The sequence below is a fragment of the Pholcus phalangioides genome, unplaced genomic scaffold, assembly GCF_987345545.1.
Source record: "Pholcus phalangioides strain wild (caught in Gottingen) unplaced genomic scaffold, Ppha-v1.0 ptg000007l_1, whole genome shotgun sequence".
Classification (NCBI taxonomy): Eukaryota; Metazoa; Arthropoda; class Arachnida; order Araneae; family Pholcidae; genus Pholcus; species Pholcus phalangioides.
The window spans coordinates 35,578,932-35,598,906 of record NW_028301600.1 but is presented as its reverse complement, the minus strand read 5'-3'; the positions used below and the strand labels follow the sequence as shown (position 1 = coordinate 35,598,906).

General features: G+C 34.7%; 1 long non-coding RNA gene across 2 annotated transcripts; it reads right to left on the bottom strand.

Annotated features, from left to right (window-relative positions):
- Positions 1 to 342: 342 nt before the first annotated feature.
- LOC149085232 (uncharacterized) lies at positions 343 to 13,555 on the bottom strand. 2 transcript variants are annotated; one of them, XR_016192824.1, is made up of 4 exons: positions 11,192 to 13,555; positions 5,230 to 5,474; positions 3,533 to 3,703; positions 343 to 605 (listed from the first exon to the last, which is right to left on the bottom strand). It is a non-coding gene; the product is annotated as an uncharacterized LOC149085232 (long non-coding RNA). The 2 variants fall into 2 exon arrangements; XR_016192823.1 differs by having other exon boundaries at positions 3,533 to 5,474.
- Between the last annotated feature and the right edge of the window lie 6,420 nt (positions 13,556 to 19,975).

The window sequence follows — 19,975 nt, the reverse complement described above, 5'->3', positions numbered from 1 at the left end:
GTTTTAATTAATATTTTGATAAATGGTGTATTATTTTAAATTTATAAACATTGAAACTGATGGTATTTCATTTAACTCGTCACTCTGCTTAAGCCGTCACAATTTCTCAATAATTTGAGTGATGACTTATCGATGTTTCACTGTATATATGATAAAATGAATGTTTAAAAAGTAAGTGGAGCGATTTTTTTCCTATGGATAACTTTTAATTGTATGCAAATAAGAAATTATGGTTTGAAGTTAAATTATTTGTTATTATATGCATGTGCATTGCTTCATTAATTTTTTTCACAGGAAAATATGAATCAAACTGCTCAAAGAGGCATATTACTGCTTTAAATATGAAAACGTGGGAAATAAAACTTTATCCATAATATTTGCTACTCCAGAATCTCCTAGGTCTTGTGGTTCTATTGTACAAGGCACAGATAAAAGTTCTTCAAAGTTAACAAATAATTCATTAGAAAATTCACATTATAATCTGTAGCTCTAATGTGGCTTTACAAAACCTATTTCAAAATGGTTTTGTGAGGGAGCACTTTTCCACCGTTTATGAACAGTTCATCCTTCACTATGACATCTTCTGAGAAAACATACATTCAAACCTGGAAAGCAAACATTAACACATTTACAATGTCAATATACATGAATTTTAATAACCTGAACTAATATTTCTCCTATAATTAACATTTCTTGGAGGATATCACATGATGCTTAATCACATTTACAAATAACTCAACTTTATCAAAGTACAAAGCAGAGCAAAGATTATTCCATACTTATGTACCTTCAATTAAATGATTTTGGTACTGATTTCAAAAAATCAAGAAAGAAAAAATTTGAAAATTTACATCAATATCAAAAAGGAATATCAAAATAATCTTATTACTCATCCACTGACTGACTACTGACTTCCAGCCAACTATACAACAGTTAAGCCAACAGTGTGATTTATTTGATGTGAGCATCTTTGAGGAGACCTGTTATAAACAAGCCCACGATGCACCAAGTCCTGCTCAAACGACCACAACCTCATGCTCCGATAGGCATGTACGTTTCAACCCTCGTAAGTACAGTTATGTGTGATTGGAAATTGTACTTGGCACTTGGGAAGGGGAGGGGTTAGTCTGGTGTGTGTGTATCTAAAGTACCCACACCATATCCAAATCCAGTGGAGCCAGATATACGAAAAAATGGATCTGGTAATGGAAAAATTAACACTCTTGCCTGACACTGGGGAGCTGCAACACGGTACGTGTATTGAGCTCTTCACTTTGAATATGTTTATTGCACGCCAATAATATAGCTGATGTTCAATATAACAACCCTCCTCATTCGACAGAAAATGGGCATAATGTTGGAGGTTGTTGCATCCAATGTTTGAAAAAATTTGCTTTTTAAGAAAATTAGTACTTGAACGGAATAAGAAAATTATATTATTCATTCTGTAATAATGTAAGCAGTTGCAGTGAAAATGCATCAGGTTAGAAAATGATAAAAAAATATAATTAATAATATGCATGCACCTGTGTACCGAATTCGCCAACAATCTTGGGCAGCATATGTTAATACACTAATGAAACTCATTTATTCTCACCTAAAAGTTTCTTAGCTGTAGCTAAGTTATATAAATCCAGAGTTTGAAAGAGTATTTTCAATCAAGGCAAAGCTGGCAGGACTTGATATCCAAAACAATGGTTTGCACATTTAGCTTCAGCTTCAATTAGAAAACCATTGCATTATAAATGCCAGTTAATATACCACACACACACACCACAGTCAAACTTATTCTTACTTTTGCACTAAAAATAAGTTACAGTTGTTTCTTAAGCATCATATGCAAACCAGCACTGCCAAATTAAAGGACATTTTAGTCCAACGATTTAGTATTTTGATTGCTAGATATATTCTAATGTTATGCACATTAGGGTGGATTGAAAAATCGAAATGTAGATAAAAGAATCGGCTTGGGGTGCAAAAGTTGCCTTTTAAGTATACTAGAGCATAAATGCAAAATTTTTTCAAATTCAATTAATTTCTTCCGGTGCCCCAAGACACTTAAATATTTGCCAAAATCGATTTTTATGCAAATTTTGAATAAAAAAAGGGTTAAATAATCAATTTCACAGGGAAAATAGTATAGACAGAGAATGCAAAATCATTTATTGTTAATAATTTATTGTCAGAAAACGTGTGCGGAGAAGGAAGAGACATGGCTTCATATTGAATAGGATAAAATCAAGAAGCCATATATCAAACATTTTAATACCAAAAAACATTACAACATTTAGAAATATGTAAATCTTCAAATTAATACAATTTAAAAAGAAATTATATAAGTTCGATTTTTATAAGTTTTATAATTTATTGCTTTGAATATTAAATTTATACTTCATGTATTATTATAAAATTATTATTTATAAGTTTACTCTGCAAAATTTATAAACATTTTTCATTGATTTACAATTTTTAATACATTTTCATAAAAGTGTGAATTTTTAACTATTTTTGAGGCACTTGGGCCACCAGAAGATATGAATGGATTTCAATAAAAAAATTATACAAACTAGTATGCTCAAGACAGAACTTTCCCACCTCATGTCAAAAATAATTTTTAAAAAAAAGAATTTATAAATTTTCATGAAAATGTCAATTTTCAACTAGTTTGGGGCACTTGGCCACCAGAAGATATGAGTGGATTTCAATAAAAAAATTATGCAACAAATATACACCCAAGACACAACTTTTCCACCCAAAGCCAAAAGTAATTTCAAAAAAAAAAAATTCTTATACTTTTTGATCCACCCTAATGCACAATAAGGTTATTGTTTTAAGTATCTCTCAGTGATTATCTAGACAATTTAATAACAGAAATCAGCATTATACATATATGGTGTAAAAGAACTTTTTAAACAACTATCTGTTATAAAAAGAGTACAGCAGATGTTTATATCTATACACATATATAAGCAGTTGAAATTTTGGAAGGTCAAGAATCATCTTGAATTGAATAATATCAAATCATTCCATAGTTTTTCCTTAAGCTTTTATGATATGCTTTATTCAAATTGTATATTTTACAAGAAAATAAACATATATATTGGCCAAAATAATTCTGCAGAGAGTAGAAAATAATTTTACAATCATATCAAATATTTATTCTTTGTATAACAGAGCCACTTTAAACATTATATGCAATTAACGTGTGTATTTCCAATGGGAATTTTTATACTGAAAAGCAATATTTGAGGTTTTGACAGAGGGTTTTTGAAGTGACCGTACAAGCTACAGTTTAAACTGTCAAAAACTGCAGTATGCCAAAAACCTGCCAACCCTGCCAATTACACATAGACTTTATAATAAGCATTGGCTGTACCATTGAAGTCTGTTGTAGCCACCTCTATTATCACATCTTAGCCAAAATGTGATGATCAAAACTTATTCTGATCTCTTGGATGCCGTTGAATGCTGGAAAAGAAAGTTTGAAATTATGTATTCACAAAAAACTGACACAATTAAAACTATTACCTACCTTACAGTTTTCACAACAAGACCTCTTCTTTCCAAAAAAATGATGACTACCACTTTCATCTTGAGATGCAAGCTCTCTTCTGCAGAAAAACTGTCATCACTATCTGAAGATTATCAGTGTCTTCCATCACTTCATCACTAGAGCGAGGCTCTTCGTCTCCAGATGATGATTCTTCATCAAAACCAAAAATTATGCACATTAATATACTCAATTGACCCTAATAAGCACATGATGAATAAGCAGAAAATATCAAATTAACATATTTTTGTTTTTTTAAGACTACAACAGATATGAGAATAGATGAATATGAAAAAAAATATAAAAAGACAAAAATAAAGTTTTACAGTAAAACTTTGATTAACCGCCATCGTCCGGACCAGGGCTGTGATGGATAACTGAATAGATGCGGACAACAGAAATCTCAATACATATGTACAGTAACATGATTTTACTGAGGGTGTGATGAAAATAAAATCCTTTTAAAAGCGAATAATACATACATATATTGTATTTAATTTCAAAAAAAACAATCAATATAAACTTCAATATAAGGTCAGTCCAGACAGTGGCGACATTGAAAATATCGTTCTTTATATTGTATCTCTTCCAAAATTCTTTGACAGTCATGGCATCATCAGATGAAGCAAGACTTCAATAAAAACTTTTCTGTAACATCACTTCATATTTTCAATTATGCCCTGGTTTATAGGCTAGCTAAGTGGAGTGGTATTCGATGGGAGAAAGAGGTATGTTATTTTGCCATCATCACTTCTGAGTTCACAAGAGGGGTGGGTGTGTTGGTTCATTGTCCATTAACAGCAGTGCTTCCTTTGGCAACTGCTTTTTGGCCACATGAGCTCTAACTTGAGACACAAAAATGTTGAGGAACCATTTTGAAAAAATTGCTAGGCACATCCAAGCATTTTTTTTTTTTTTGGGCATAATAGTTCACAGGCAATGTGTTCACATTAAAATTTTTGAAAGCACGTGTTATTTGAATTTACCAATTACAAGCAGGGGAAATCTATGATTGCCAGTGGTATTTGCACAGATCATAGCAGTGATGCAATCTTTTTGGACCTTAAAACCTGGGGCTGTTTTTTCTCAATTTTAATTTTAGATGATGACAGATAACAGAAACTGACAGTTAATCAAAGTTTTACTGTAGTTCAGTTCTTGTAATGCCTTTTTAAACACAGTTTATCGACTAATTTAATTTGACTTTAATCTAGATAAGTGGCTTTTAAGCAACAGATGTGAGAAAGTAATCTCAGGAGTACCAGATGATTCATGATACGAGTTATTTATTTCACAGATACTGATTACTCAAAGGGTTACAAGAATGTAATCTTGGTTTAAGAGGCCGCTGTGGTGGTCGAGTGGTCATAGTGATGAACTTGCATGGCAAGGACCCAGGTTCAAACCCCATACCCCTGTTGGCACAGTGAAATCAGCTAAAGTTGGTTTTCTGTGGTTCCGAACTTTGAGGTGCAAAAGCGAGCCGGTCTCCTCATTAAGAGGCACACTCCCTGTTAAGGCACAGAGAGCAACAGGCCTACAATGGTGCATATATTCATTCATTACGCTTCACTTACTTCACTTCTGAAACATAGATGGTAGCACTGAAAATCAGATGAAATACTATATACGCACTCAGACTGTTAGGAACACACACTCATATTTCTGGCATAACTCACTCAGTAGTAAATTGCCCATGGCAATAGACTGGAGTTGTGCTTGGTTTAAAAGAAAGAAAGGTTTACGAGGTGTAGAGCAAGAAGGCATATTTCCAGAGAAGCACTGGGAATTAATTTTTTTTTTGGCGGTGAACCAAATTATTTTAGAAACCTCTGATTGCACCATCATGTTCTTGAGATCAAAAAGTTCTATGATTCCCACGAAGAGGTTGAAATAACCCCAGTAGATTTCTGTTGTTTTCAGGCTAAAAAAATAATAACAATAGTAAATGCTAGTGGCATTACATTACAATAAATGAGAACAGTTTATCTTAAAATATTATGATACATTAAAACAATAGTTTTTTATGAATTAAAGAGCATGAAACAAGCATTATCATAATTCTTTAAAATAAAATCTTTGGAGAACTGCTGAAAAATACACAAAGCTAGCTAAATTATCATCTACCAATGGCTTTGCTACAGAAGATAACGAAACATAACATCACTGAAAATTAACCATACTATGGTCAGCTGGTGCTTCGCTGTCCAATCATAATAAAGTACATTAAAAAAATTGTCATCATGCAATAGTAATACACACTGTATACCAAAAAAAATTCCCTGAGGCGCAAATGTGATCCAATCTCTCCGTTATAAAAGTCTTGACACAGAGAACAACAACCCTACAACGGTACAAATATCAAAACTCTACAGTTCATTGTAGTTTGAAAAATAGATGGCGGCACTAAAAAATTAATGCACAACACTAGATACACACTAGAACACATGAACACATCCGGCACAACTCATTCAGTGTTAAATTGATCCATGGAAATAAACCAGACTTGTGCTCGGTTTGAAAGAAAGTGAAGTTTGCTTCTTTGAGAAAAAATGTAATTGTATAATCCACATATGCAAATTTATTCACTAATAATTAAATCTTCAGGAATGGAAGTGGTTTCTGGTCACCTTTTTTGAAGAAAGCATGTCAATTCTTAGAGTCACATCTATATGCCATCTGATATCTCAATTTGAATACTTTTTTGCAAATTATTTTTATTAACATATAATTTAATTCTAACTACTCGGGGTGGGGGGGGGGAAGCTGCTGATAAATATGCAGCGGTATGTAATCTGCACTGTGAAATTCAGCATTTTTTAAGAATATTATAATCCGCTAATTATATGTAAGAAATTTTAGTAGTGTTGAAACTTATCATAAAAGTAACTTTTTGCAGCTGAGATGCATTCTAGTCAGACAAAGCGGAACTGAGATCTTAGCCTTCTACCCATGTGTCAAAATATGTAAAATACACATTTATAATAGGAAGTATGATCATAAATAAAAACTAAGAAATTTTAGATTTTTTTAAACATTACTTCACCAGTAAATAGAAACTAATTGTAAAATGTTTAATAAATCCCCACCTTCTGATAACAATACTGCAAAAGAACAAAAGACTTTCACATGTTGAGAAATGGAATATTCAAAGAAGTACTACCTAAAATAATACAACAAATATGTATCCTTCTTCTATTTTACGAGCGTGAGAATGGCTTCCTTCCAGTTGGATATGAACAGCATCTTAGTCATACACAACACCTTGAACATCAGACAGGGGAACATAAATCAACCTTTCTTTCTCATTCTTTTTTTTTTTTCATTTTATCAGGCAACGAGCATGGATCAGGTAAAAATTCATATTTTTCACAAAATAATCACATTCCGAAAAAAAAAAATTTAAGCTATCATTCATAGGAAATGGAATTTTAGATGAATTGGATAGCTTCATGATGAATATTGATACATTTAAATTTATAAGCATTCTTTTCGAAAGTCATTTAGGTTCTGCTACAAAACAACCTTTAGAAGAATTTTAAGAAAAGAACTGTGTAAAAAACACTTTTGTGGGAAATTTACAGAAGAAATTTTTCAGTCAGCTAAATGTTCGTTGTAGAACAAAATATTCTGCTTTGGGGTTACTAATTTACTTGATTTAATAATTGAAACAACAATATTGTGTCATCACAGTCATAGATGAACAAGCACTTGGAAACATGATATAATAGGAGTTTTTTTTAGAGCTGTTCCCTCTAGCATATCCATATAAGCAAACAGTCAGTTCTATCACAGTTTGAATGTTTAGTAATCAAATCAGGGGATTTCATGATATCCTCCTTTCTGAGAAAGAAAAACCAAAAACCAGATGCTGACTATGCTGAATTACAATAAAGTTCATGTCACAAAACATAAATTGAGTGATATTTAATCGTCATTCAATAAAATAAAAGAAATTGTTAAAAAATATCACCAATTAAAACCTGTTACAGCCACTAACTCTGCAGTCACTCTGTTTGACTTTTATAAACTGACACGTTTTTATGAAATAGAGCCATGGTCCAAAACTGTCATTTCTTTGAATATCTTTCCCATTCACAATTTTTTGATTTTACACACTAGTTTTTCAAGTCTGTCGAGTTTAAAAAAACTAACATCAACTGTATAAGGCCGGAATCACACTATAAAATTCTGGTAAAAGACGTTTTACGAAACTTGAAAAAACAACCAATAAGCCTATTGGTTACATTCATTTCATTTCATACCGTGCACCGCCCAGGCTCTATTGACCATTACCAATTTTAGCCATTGCCCGAATGAAAGGGCTGGGCGGTGTCACATGTTTTTTTATGCATATATAATACAGTACACAAATATAAAACACATTTAAGAAAAAGTATATACAGATTAAAAAAATTCCTATTATACAAATTTAAGTCTATGAGCTCTTATTGTCTTTGTAGCTCTATAAGCCTTTTGTTGTTTTCTATGACCAGGCACCAGGTCCTGGACCACGTCTTCCCTCCTAGGCTTGTTGGTTTGACTGAGCCCTCTGCTGTGGCCAAGCCAGGTCCACGTTATTGGTTACAGTAACAGATGCACTTATGGGTTGCATTTTTTAAAGTTTTAAAAATGAACTTTTCTAAAACTTTTATAGAGTAATCCCAGCCTAAGATAATCCTGGACTAAATAATTTTATTTGCTGATAAAATACTAACGAGTGTGCGCTATATTTCTTATTTAAAATATTTTGAGATGAATACCTTGAAATACTATCTCAAGGACTTTTGTAGAACTCACAAAACAGTAGAGAAAAATTTATTATCAGGGAATCAAATGAATGTTTTTGTAAAGTTCTTGCTTATATTTATCATTATAGAGTCCAGCCTTGATATGATGAAGTTGCACAGGAATATGAAAAACATTCACAATATCCAATATTTATTATAATACACGATACATAATCAAATTTGTGCGATAAATTGAAGGAGCAGATTTTCTAAACCTATGGTTTGTGAAGATGGTGCTCAGCCCAACTTGCGAATTTATGATTACAATTAAAATGTAAAGTTATTCACGTCATAAATATTGATAATATTCGTATACGTTTGAAGATAGTGAAAAATATTGATAATCAGCCATCTCTATTCCATGACCAACTTCCATTTGGGTACAGTTTTTCTCAGAATGGACAATAGGCACCACAGTTATAACACAGAAATCACCCCCATTCCGCAGCCACCTCTGCATGTGGTCGGTGGCCAACCTGTCCATGGCCACTTCCATCTAAATAAGAGAATTTTGTGTGTGTTTTAAATACATCAAGACCTGATAGTTCTGTTTGTATAATCTCTTTTGTATAGCCTTATAATCTTTATACTTCAGCACAAATAACTTTTAGGATCATTCAGATTTTCTTTTCATGTGTGGATGAAGATTGGAAAATCCTATCAGATCGGAAAAATTTGTAAATAGGATGACTATTGACAATTCGATGAGATACGATTGAGCCTAGCTGATAAGAAAAAAGTGTAAATTCTTTCGGGGGCAGGGTCAGTGCCATCTTAACACATGGGCCCCACCCGGGCATGGCCCGGAGACCTCAAGAGAAGAGGACCTCACAAAAACGAGAACTGGTTGAAATTTTTGACAATTGACAAGATAGGGTGTCAGAAAAATTACTCTGCCTGGGAGACAATGATGCCCTTATGGCTCTAGATAGGATAAACCTTTGATATTTATTGAATGGGTAAAGGATGCAAAATTTTTGGCTTTCTGTAAACTTTCTTTACTTTTGAGCATGCAGAGACAGGGCTGCAACTGTGGAAGCAAGTGGGTCTCTTGTCCCAGGCGCTGGACCAGAGGGGGGTGCAAACTTCATTCTCAAACCTTACCTTCCACATTACAAGGGGGCACAAAAATGCACACTTGCCCTGGGTGACCAAGCATCTAGTTGCGGTCCTGTGCAGAGATACGGTAGAACAACAGTGAGAGAGCAAAAGAATGTGAAGATAGATCATGTACAGTACTTCCTTTATGAAAGAACAGATCTCTGATAATACAGATTAAGAAATTGATTGGATGATCAGTATTTAATGTTTTTCTTTAAGTTTGACAGTGTAGATCCCACTTCTAAAGTTTTTTTCAAAAAAACTGTCATGACCTTAGATGTATATCCTATATTCCTCCTCCAAGGTCATGACCAATGTTGTACGCGGGAGAATGCTTAAAACGGAAAATCTTGATCAGTATTATTGAGTTGGGACAATGAAAATAAGCAGGAAAATGTTCTAAATGGGAACGTTATCTGCAGGATCCACTGTATATATTGTATATGGATTTGTTTTTTGGACATTGTAGATAAATTGGGCATACAATTTTTTTATGACATTAAAAACCGTTATTTTGACATACCAACCCCCCCCCCCAACTCTAAATGTTTTTTCTCGTTTATATATATATATACCATCATAAAACTTCTATTAGGCAGTCATCTCTGCTTTGCAGATAGCCACTTTTTTTTACAGAATGCCAAGTGTTATCTTAGAGAAGTTTCACTGTATATATTAGTATAACTGATATACATATATTAATATAAGTCACTTTTGCTGTTTTGACAAACACGACTAATTCTATCAAAAAAAATCTGGAAAAACCCAAAAACTTTACAAGTTTTGAAGAATATTCTTTTTATTTGTATCTTTCCTCTTCACCCCTCTGAACTTAGAAAACCTTCCCTTTCATAATTTAATGCATTAGGACTGCTCGACCACCCTCTCTGCCAAACCAGTAATGACGTTTCATCGTTGGAAAACTAAGAGTAATTTTTCCAACTTTTTGAACTTAGATTACTAATATAGAACAGTAATTTTTCTTCAATGCCAAACTAATACTTATTGAAATGACTAAAACTCCATGGTTGCTGTGGCATTTTTGACAAAAAATATAAGAAATTGCTTGGATCTTATTTACTTGGATCATTCTCGGATTTGTCAAAAAAATTTTCTCATGCACTTTACACATACACACATTCACAAACTGGCTCACACCATATAAGGTCTAAACTTTGACTTTCTTTATAGACCACACAATGCCAGCCAGATCCTAAGCAGGAAGGTTAGCTTTAACAAGATACTAGCATTAAATTCTGGTCTGGTACAGTGCAAGCATATCAACTTCATCAAGCATATCGTACAATACTGAATTCAGTTATTTGAAATAAACCCCCCTTTTGCGTATTCCAATGTAAGTATAGGCCTAATACACTGCCCATAAAAAAAATTTATGGTTGTCTTATCTAAGTATGAATAGATTTTCAATTTATCCCACTTTTTATCATACTTTTTTTAATGAGTCAATTGTTTTAGAATTCATGCTTCCCGGAGGCAAGCTATTCTATTTATTATCCTTATTAAAGAAAAACTCCCTGCGACACCACAACCTGGAATTGTCCCCTTGTCAAAGCAGTTGATTGATGGTGTATTAATAACGTAATCAAGATCTGATGAGATATTGGTTTCTAAGTAAAATAACTTAAACATTATCTACATCAGATTTCTTTCTATTCATTTTGTCATACAAAAATTTCACCATCTCTAACCCAACAAAATTTTAAATTTTTGCCATTTTTAAATAACTTACATTGGTGATTCGTCACAGAGGCAGATTTTCTTTCCTGAATTCCTCTTTGCATTAACTAGGTTTATGTATGCTTCTGGCTAGCGAATATAAGCTAAAAAGAAAGAAGTTTGTTGCTTCTGCAGCACAGTAGTCCAACTCAGGGCCGTCTTAAGAGCATCATGGGCCCCCCGGGCCAAGTAGTTTTTCTGAGGCCCTACCTGGTAAATTCTAGAAAATTTCAACCGGATCTCATTTTTGTGAGGCCCCTCTTCTCTTGAGGCCACCAGGCTGTGCCCGGGTGGGCCCATGCATTAAGACGGCACTGGTCTAGCTCACTAACCCAGCTTGTGGGAGAATGGTCGTTTGATTTCCCAGGGAGGCAGTTGAATTTTCTTTCCAGAATTCATCTTTTGCATCAGGCAGCTTCTAAAAACCTTTCTTCGAGAGAGTGAAATCATCTTCAGATAGGTTCTGGTGGCGTCACTGCTTAATATTTGCTACACATGTAGCAGTCATTTAATGCACTTCACTCACAGTTCAGAAAATAGATTGTAAATGTACTATATAACAATTACATTGCAACAAACTTTGCATTGGGGAGCTGTAGCCCAGGTCGATAAGATACTCGCCTAAAAGTATCAAATGATGTTTAGACGTGTCGCGAGTTTGATACCCAGTTTGTCCTTGTCAGAAACTTTCCTGACACAGGGATACAACAGAAACGAGACATGACCAAAGGGAAGGATTGCTACTGCGAGGAGTCCAACATCTAGTGGTTACCACATCAACCTCTCTGTGAGTATAAAAAAGGCTGCCATTCAGAGCCGTCTTAAGAGCATAAGGGGCCCCGCAGGCCAAGTGATTTTTCCGAAGGCCAATGAAATTCGGAAGTGATTTTTCCGAATTTCTGTGAGGCCCCCGGACCCACATGCATTAAGATGATATACTGCTGCCATTCAGAATCTGCAAATAAATTGTAGGTTGTGGTATAATTTGTCCTCTGTGCAGAAAATTAGAGTGGTGCAACAAAAATGATCAAACTTCACGTTATGTTCACATATGGATACACATTCCAACATGTACCAATTTATTAGATGCTCTGCAGAGAAATACAGACAAGATGCATCTGTTTCTTAATCATCAAGGCATAAGATATGTGCCATGTATAACAGTCATGTAAAAACTCTAGAAGTGTCTCATATTTTCTTGGCCACTACCTAACGTTTAGTTTCAGTTCAGACATGTCACTCCTTTTAAGGACATTTTTTCAAGTGATAATTTCAACAAATTTTGAAAATCAACATCACAGTGAATAGGGAAATCTATTGCACAATTGTCAGCTATGGCCGAGATCTTTTCTTCATCATTGATATATATTGATGATTGGCTATTTACTGTTTGGTCTACTAACTATAGCGATGGGCATGGATTACTACAACCAGTTAGCATGGCATCCAGTGCATGACACTGCCCTTCTTTATTATATTATCACCATCACACAAGGCAGGATGATGCTGCCATCTATTAATGTTATTAAATAGTAGATATATTACACTCATCTTCTATGTGATGTAAAGATCATTTCAAACAATATGATCCCAATCGCCCAAACATCTATGTTTGGAGAGAACTTTGCATTTCCATCACTTCCACAGCGTGCACAATTTGCTATTTCTGGGGCTAAAAGTATTCTGTCGTCCCCATTATGTCGGTCTTATAAACATAAAAATTTGATGGCACAACTGTGGTTGAACGAAAATCAATAACTGAGACTCCAATCAATCAAAACAAAAATTTTGGGTTTCAAGTCCCCATGTATAATGTTCATGCAGTGCGCTTCAGACACATCCTCAACTATATGTTTAAACATTTTGCAGATCGTGGATTTTGACACAGGTCGGTTTTTGTCCATGAAGTTACGAAAACTATCTTCGCTTTTTTCTAAGACCAAGAAACAAGTGCATCCAATTGCTTCATATGCGATTAGGTCTATGACGTGTTTTGCTTTTACTAGTTTTATCAGCGCATTTATCTTGCGTTGACAACTATCTTTCGCAATGGAATTTTTAAGGTCTACCTTTTTCATTGCAACCTCCAATGCTGTTGATTCATCATAGGCAGCTGTCACCTTCCAGAATGCGTCTTCACCTAAGCAATGACTAAATTTTTATTTTACAGACCTGATCTTGAGATAACCCGAACCACCAAAATCGCTTTCAACAGTACGTGAACTATACATAATTTTAGCGTGACAATAATAATACAAATAAGAGAGCCGCCACTTCAAAACCAGCGTTAGATTACTTTATTAATTAAAACACACTATCCAATTACAATCTTTGTTCAGGCATTTTTAGCTGTAGCAAAAGGTTCTTCAATGTTACAGGCCCTTGGTCTTGGTCTTGGTCTTATTATTCAGGGCTCTATGCTGCCAAGGCTAATCCCTGAAGTGAAAGGGGGGAGAGAGGGAGAAAAGAAAAGAAAAAAAAAAAAAAACCACAGGTAAGGCATATGAAAAATACAAAGTAATACAACCATCAAGGAAACACAAAAATTTGACAAAAAAAAAAAAAAAAAAAAAAAAAAAATTCCCGAAAATGGTGATGAGCGGGAAGGAGAGTATGATTTCTTCAAACCAAGGGGACGATCTTGGTTACAAACAAAATGCTAATGATATGTAGTCCCTTGATGAGTGTGTGTAGAGAAAAAATGGAACCCAAAAAACCGAAAAAACAAAATTACCAGCGATTACATAGAGTAAGGAATTCTTCTAACCTCTGAATCGCAACTTTAGGAGAAGTAGAAAGAAATTTATTCCAATTGTTTATTTGAGGATGGCAAATATTAAGTGTCTGATTCCGAATATGAGAGAACTTAGAACAGTGAAAAAGAAAATGCTCAGAAGTTTCCAACTCACCACAGTGTGAACAGTTTGGACTATCCAGTTCGTGTATAAAATGTAAATAAGTGTTAAGAGGAGCCCTATTAACAATGAGTTTGAAAAACAAAATTTCCAACTTCCGAGAAGAAAAGAGATGGGAATACTTTTCACAGGACTTATAGAAGCCAGAAAATTCTGGAAGTAAACTTCTCTGAGAGACTGAATTTGAGTTTTTAAATTTCTGGTGAAAAATTGCACGAAGGTCCTCAGGGTATATGTGCGTAGGAGAAGGAGCCTGTACAGAAGAAGCCATAAGACGAACACTTCTATCTATTATTTCATTTAAAATGATGCCTGAATGACTAGGAACCCAGATAAGTGAAATATGTTCTGAGAAAGAACTGGCCCAGTTTAAATGTGAATGAAGAAGATGAATGACAGTGTGAGAACGGAAAGAGAATGATTTCAATGCCAACAAAACTGATTTGCTATCCGAAAAGATCATCATACATTGTTTGTTATTAGGAAGAAATGTTTTTAAACACATTGAAATGGCCAAGGCTTCCCCTGAGAAAATTGAAGAGTCAGGATGAGCAAACCAAGTTCTAATAGTATTTTGTGCAGGATAGTAAGCACCACAAGAAACATATTGTTTCTTTGAAGCATCTGTTGCTAGTATTATTGTATTTGGATCAATAGAATCCAGAAAACTTTGAAAGAGATGTTGAACACCTGGAATTTTGGGGAATTGTTGAAATAAAATTGAATCTGTGATAATAGAGATATTGTCAGGCCGCCAAGGCTCATTTGGAAATACTGGTTGAATAACAGGCAGTGGAAAGAACTGACAGTGTGCCAAAAATTGGTCCATTTTGTTTGACAAAGGAGGAGCAAGTTTGTTAAAACCAGTATTCAAAAGGTTGGATGGACCCTGAGTAGGAGAAGCAGTTGAGTTAATGCAAAAATTGGTGATCCTTAAGAGTAAGAGATCCTGAAATTTAGGAAAATCAAGAATCATTTTCATTTTGTTGATTCTAGTGGACCTTGGCAGGCAGAGAATTGAGCGCATGACTGAATTATAAATTGTGTTAAGTTTAAGAAGAGAAGACTCAGCTGCATTGAGCCAAATGACTGATCCATACCCAAGAATACCTGTAATAATGTTTCTGAACACCGGTTTGATAAAACTACATGGAATATTCCTCGAGGCATGATTAATGGATTTGCAAATGTTTAGACTATAGGTACCCTTAGAATGAAGATGATGAATGTGTTTTTTCCAACGTAAAGTGCGCTCGAAGTAAATACCTAAAATTTTAATAAAAGGGTCATAAGGAATGGGAATATTGTCAATGACAAAAGAAGGAAAGTGAACATTTCGTTTTCTCGAGAAGATGGAGAATTTGGATTTCGTTACTGAGATATCTAAAGAGCTATTTCTGGCCCAACAAAGAGTTTGCGAAATGGATTCTTTCATATTTAATTCTGCTGTAGTACCATCATCTGAACTCGTATAAAGGAAAATATCATCAGCAAAAATAAAAATACTTGTATGATTTGGAATATATGTGACTATGTCAAGTGTAAAAAGAGCAAAAAGGATGGGAGATAATGAGGAGCCCTGTAATAGACCACAGGACGGAGAAAATATTTGGGATTTATCTCCTCTCCAATCAATGTAATGAGATCTATGAGTCAAGTATTCATAGAGCCAATCAAGTATGAGACCTTGGAAACCCATCCTGGCCAGTTTGTGAATTAACAAATTGTGCTTTACAGAATCGTATGCAGAACGAATATCCAATGCCAACAAATAACTGGTTTCCTTCCTTTGAAAAGACTTATGAATGTTAAATACAATGTCTCTGAGACAAGCTTCTGACCCTGTTTTAATTCTGAACCCATAAAAACATGGAGGAAAAATATTGAATTTCAATGAGATCCAATTTAGTCTGAAAAGAATTATTCTTTCAAAGATTTTGTTAATTGTATTAATAAGTGTCAAAGGACGAAAGGATTTCGGCTCAGATGGTGATTTACCAGATTTGTGTATAAAAATGATTCTGCCCTCTTTGAATGAGTGAGGACAAGTTGAAGTTTGCCATAAATTATTAAAGGGTAATAAAAGTTCCAGTCCCTTTTTGGGGAGATGATTGAAAGTTTTAAGAGGAATGCCATCTGGACCTGGTGTATTTGATCTGCCAGACTTGATAGCTTTCATGAGTTCACCTTCAGTGAAGGAACTATTAGTGGTGTCACAAAATGATCGAGGTGGGCCAATAAACAAGGAACAAGGAACATCATTGAATGTTGGAAAATGATGAGATTTTAGAAGAGCTATTTGGTCTGAAGGAGTTACCACATTATTCTGAGCAGTAGAAAAAATATGGTTGGAATTATCCCATGACTTAGAAGCCACATATTTATGTTTACGAAGAACTGAATAAATTTGTGAAGGGGAAGAAAGTGGCATTATCTCTGAAACAAAATTTTTGAACCGAAGGATTCTAAGATGACGCCTGAAAATGGCAGCATGCTGTTTGTAATTGATTAAGTTTTGAATGGAAGGAATTCTACGATAAGTACGGAACAGACATTTCTTTCTCTTAAGTAATTGACGTCCATCCTGATCAAGTCTTAATTTGTAAGAGAATGTTTTTTGTTTTTTCCTATAGGATGAATGAACTGCTTGTTTGATCAGGTCATAAAGATTATTATAAATTGATTCCATGTTGATCTCTTTTAGATGAGCGACAACAGTAGGCCAGTGAATGGAATGTTTTATATTGATGGCAGCAAGACGGTATGAGGGTAAAGAAATCCGAATTGGAATATGATCACTATTGTAAAGAGAAGCAGTTGTAGACCAGATCAAATGACGATTTAAGTTGGGAGAGCTGAAACACAAGTCAATATAAGATGCTGTAGAACCTCTATAAAAGGTTGGGCATTTGGGAGGAGAAAGGCAAATGTTATTTTGGAGGATCCAGTTGTATAATTGATTGCCCGCACTAGAGTCGTGATTACTACCCCATGCTTTATTATGACAGTTCATATCAGCAAGTAATAAAAAATCACCAGAAACATGTGAAATAGCCTGGTCTAAAGGACCTGATGAAAAGGGAGAAGGAGGTCTATATATGTTGATTAGGAAAAAGGATTTATTGTTGATAAAAACTTGCGTGATAAGAATTTCCATTGAGGGATCACAGAAGGACCACACCAATTTAGAGGATATTGAAGAGCGAATGGCTGTAATGATACCACCACCTAAGGAGTAATTCCTGTCAAGACGATAAATATGGAAACCAGGAAGAAAGAATTTTTTGGACGGAGAGAGCCATGTTTCCTGGAAAACCAGAATATCAAATTTATCTATAAACTGCTTAAGAATTGTAATTTTTGAAGAGATGCTATTGACATTCCATTGAAGGATATTGAAATTTCTAAAATTAGGCATAAAAAACTAAGTGTTAAAAAAAAATTACTGCACCATGCTTACTACTGGGAAATTAACTTCATTTCCACAAAACATAAAAACATTAAGATAACCTTATATGACGTCGACTTGACATGAAAATCAAAAAAAAAGGAGCTGATTAAGCTCTTCAAAAGAAAAGTAGTTGGCAAAAAAAGGGGGGGAAAAAAAACAAACAAAACCATGATTTCATTCACTTTCCACTGCTCTGCGATGGAGATCCCAGTTCACGAGGTAATTTAGATTTACCTCCTCGAACAGGGTTAAACTGAATTGCATCAGATATTAAGTTCTCCGGTGAGCTAGGCCTCTTTCGAACATTTCTCGGATCCATCAAATTAGGTTGAACACCCTCCATCAGGGACTTCAACATGTCGGGAATAACCTCTTTTATTGCTTGTGTGATTGCTTCCACAATAGACTGCTTTGTTTCTTCAACAAGTGCCTCCCTGAATTTTTTTAGTTCGGAAGAAACTGCATTCATTATGTCCAATTTAAAAGACTGAAAACTATCCGAAGAAATTGATGAAGCTGTTACTCCTGCATATGAACTGCTGGATGTTCTGCATGCCTGTCTAGCAACATGGATCGGGACATTTTTAGTTAACTTGTAATTCAACACTCTCACTTCGTTTTGATACTTAGGACAAAGCTTATCAGTGGGTAGATGATTTTCAGAGTTACAATTTTTACATCTTTTCACACCTTTACAGTCCTTGGCAAGGTGATTTTCACCACAATAAAGACAAAGGGGGGATGATAACCGGCAGAACTTTGTTCTGTGAGAAAACTGAAAACAACGTAGACAAAGTTGGGGACGTTCAATGAATAGATCAGGTCTGAATAATTGGTACCAAAGTTTAAGTTCAGCAGGCATTGAAGAGCCCAATGACGTCACTATAATTGAAGTTGTAGGTTGTTTATTACGAAGAATTCTACGGATATTAAGTGGAGTAAGATCATTATGTTCCAGCTCCTGGGCCACCTCAGAAAGCTCTACTGATGTAGGAATACCTCTGACGATGTATCGTGAGGACAGCGAGTCTGTTAGCACACAAGTCACAACTGGGATATCACCAAAAGATGTAATTTTCAGAGCCTCTAACGCAATATCGGTTGACGATGTTGAAATCAGAAGGTCTCCAGCACGAGAAAATCTTACTTCTTTAATTCGATTGGTATCCGAAATTTTATTAGCTATAAAGTCTCGAACCTTTTTCGGGTTTGAATCAGGTATAGGGGTCGAGCCATGAAGTTTGATTGTGATATCTTTGTCAAAATCGGAAGCCAGCTCAAGTATGGTCTCTCCAGAAAGATTAGAGCTCCAAAATGGGGCGTTGTTGAAAACCGAATCCGTGTATTGTTGTCCATTTTCATTAGTTTCCATACTGTTCGTCATGACTAAGTACTCTTGATAATTATCCTTCAGTGTAACATACTAAGGTCACCGTGAGGAAAAGGTGAAAATTAGTATTGGACGTCAACTGGACCAAAAGCCAACAATGTGGCTTACCAAGCCTCAAAAAATGTACTTATTGAAGTAGGCCTAAAAATACTCTTGACGCTACTATTATCAATAAATTACTTAAATATATATTTTTCAAAACCACAAAATACAATATAGAGATAACCCTAAACACTAAAATAACCAAGCAAAGTTAATTTTCAAACCAGCTCCAGCTATCCGTAAATAAAGTTTTTTTTCCGTTACAGGCCCTAAGTTAGCAAAGTTCACTTGTTTACTACGCGCTGAAAGTTTTCAAATTGATGCTGATGGTGATCGTTTGATGCCAAAACCGATTGAAAGTTTTTCACTTTTAAATCTTCCATCTAATTAAATTAGAATTAGATCCATCTAATGCAGCTTTGTTTGATGCTGAGATTATTAGTGATTAATTTAGCCCCATGGCATCCCGTATTTTCACGTAATTTTGGCCGTCCCTTTTTTTCAGGTACAATCAACCCTCGGTTTACGAATTTCTCTACTAAAGTCCGTTCGTGAATCGAGTTGTTCGCAAACGGAAATAGCTTTTTCCCAGGAATCAATGTAAAATAAATTAATCCGTTTCTGGGATACCTCTGATTTCAAGTGTGAACTTTTTTACAACACATCCTGTGCATAACAAATATGGTTATTAGTATCGTGACCATACGTCCGGTATTTACCGGGACAGTCCACGACCTCCTATATGGAGGTTCTCTAGGTGGTCGTGGATAGTCACGGTTTTTTCTTTGTTCCGACACTTTTTTTAAAAAAATACCCCAGTTTTTTCTAATTTTTTGGTTATAGTTTTCTTGAAAAAGTTATTCAATCAAAAACATTCATACAAATAATTTTCAACGGATTTATTGAATGTAATATTATCAGCTTGCACTTCCCCATAGATCCGCGCTTGCCGTTGCCACAGTGGTGGCAGTGTAGGCTGACCATATTTCCTCGAGGGAA